The following is a 2500-nucleotide window of genomic DNA, read 5'->3' on the forward strand; positions in this document are numbered from 1 at the left end:
AATCGGACCAGCACACTGCAGATGTCCACCGCGCTTCGCACCGGGCCGGCGAGGACCCACTTTGGCTGCACGGCGCCGCGCGCAGGGTGCCCCGGCGCGCAGCTGCGCCGCCTGCCGCGTCCGTCGGCCGGCGCGCCTGCCACTGGGCGCCCCCACCAGCCGGCTGTAGCGCGTGCGCCCACGCACCGCGCGGCCAGCACGCCGGGCGGCCCCCCCTCACCGGCCGGGGACAGTCCCACCCACCCACAGCCGCGTATCGCTTCACACCCAGATTCACATTCACGTTCGTTGGTATGGTGGGGACCGCTTCGTAGCTGTACCGATCGTTGCCCTCACAGATGTACCTCCAGCAAGGACAACCGCACCACAACGGGTTACCAGTTGTTCATTTGCGTAACGTCACCAGTAAACGTACACGTCCATCCCCGTTTGCAAAGTCAACTATTATTGCATGCCTGCCTGTCAGGTGTCAAGACACAATACGTCCGCTCACATCCACGCAACAAAATGTGCCCAACTAGAGGGCACGTGGAAGGTGCCCCCGTACGTATGCGATGTCCATTGCGCGACCAACTGTCAACCGGCCTCTGTAGCATGTCGCAGATGTGGAACGCGGGGCACCGTGCTATCACATTGTGTGAGAAGAGACTACTACGTCTGCATACACGCGCCACTACATGAACAGACGGCTCATGCTGATCGCCATCCACCGCGTCCATTACTCCCACACGTCTCTATGGCGTACCACACTGCAATGCAGCTGTTATGGCGAGATGACACGTAGCTGTGTGCACAACATCTGGACGGTATGGTTCACCGCAGTCTTTGTACGGTCACACATGTGCCAGAGTGTATCATTCAGTACATGAGGACCGCTGTGCAGTACAGTGTGTGGGTTAGGCGTACATCGGCGGACAGTGGACACAGGACAGAACACGACGTAGACTGAGTGCTTCGGCATGCACCTGACCGACCAGCTTGCGAAGGCAGGGGGAAGGGGGAAGGGTGGGGGGGGGGGCGATGTACGTCCTGCTGGCGTCCACATTACAGTGTATAGCGTGAGCATGTAAAAAGGAAGCAACACTTGCGACGTGTTGAACATGAAACGATACACATGAGACCGGGGAGTGCGAGTCGCGAACTATTCTGAGCGGGTTGCGGTTGGACAACAATACATTAATGTAACGTGTCATATGCCAATTACAGAGCAGGGTAAGGCACAACCTGGGTCAGGTTAAGGCACAACCTGGGTCAGGTTAAGGCACAACCTGGGTCAGGTTAAGGCACAACCTGGGTCAGGTTAAGGCACAACCTGGGTCAGGTTAAGGCACAACCTGGGTCAGGTTAAGGCACAACCTGGGTCAGGTTAAGGCACAACCTGGGTCAGGTTAAGGCACAACCTGGGTCAGGTTAAGGCACAACCTGGGTCAGGTTAAGGCACAACCTGGGTCAGGTTCGGGCACAACCTGGGTCAGGTTCGGGCACAACCTGGGTCAGGTTCGGGCACAACCTGGGTCAGGTTCGGGCACAACCTGGGTCAGGTTCGGGCACAACCTGGGTCAGGTTCGGGCACAACCTGGGTCAGGTTCGGGCACAACCTGGGTCAGGTTCGGGCACAACCTGGGTCAGGTTCGGGCACAACCTGGGTCAGGTTCGGGCACAACCTGGGTCAGGTTCGGGCACAACCTGGGTCACGTTGGGGCACAACCTGGGTCACGTTGGGGCACGACGTGGGTCACGTTGGGGCACGACGTGGGGTAGATTGCGGCACAACTTGGGGTAGATTGCGGCACAACTTGGGGTAGATTGCGGCACAACTTGGGGTAGATTGCGGCACAAATTGCATTACATTGCGGTACAAATTGCATTACATTGCGGTACAAATTGCATTACATTGCGGTACAAATTGCATTACATTGCGGTACAAATTGCATTACATTGCGGTACAAATTGCGGTACAAATTGCGTTACATTGCGGTGCATATTGAGTTACATTGCGGTGCATATTGAGTTAGGTAACGGTGCAAAATAGGTTAGGTTAAGGTGCGACATAGGTTAGGTTAAGGTGCAACATAGGTTAGGTTAGGGTGCAAGATGGGTTAGGTTAAGGTGACATAGGTTAGGTTAAGGTGACATAGGTTAGGTTAAGGTGACATAGGTTAGGTTAAGGTGACATAGGTTAGGTTAAGGTGACATAGGTTAGGTTAAGGTGACATAGGTTAGGTTAAGGTGACATAGGTTAGGTTAAGGTGACATAGGTTAGGTTAAGGTGACATAGGTTAGGTTAAGGTGACATAGGTTAGGTTAAGGTGACATAGGTTAGGTTAAGGTGACATAGGTTAGGTTAAGGTGACATAGGTTAGGTTAAGGTGACATAGGTTAGGTTAAGGTGACATAGGTTAGGTTAAGGTGACATAGGTTAGGTTAAGGTGACATAGGTTAGGTTAAGGTGACATAGGTTAGGTTAAGGTGACATAGGTTAGGTTAAGGTGACATAGGT

The sequence above is a fragment of the Schistocerca cancellata genome, unplaced genomic scaffold (assembly GCF_023864275.1).
Source record: "Schistocerca cancellata isolate TAMUIC-IGC-003103 unplaced genomic scaffold, iqSchCanc2.1 HiC_scaffold_838, whole genome shotgun sequence".
Classification (NCBI taxonomy): Eukaryota; Metazoa; Arthropoda; class Insecta; order Orthoptera; family Acrididae; genus Schistocerca; species Schistocerca cancellata.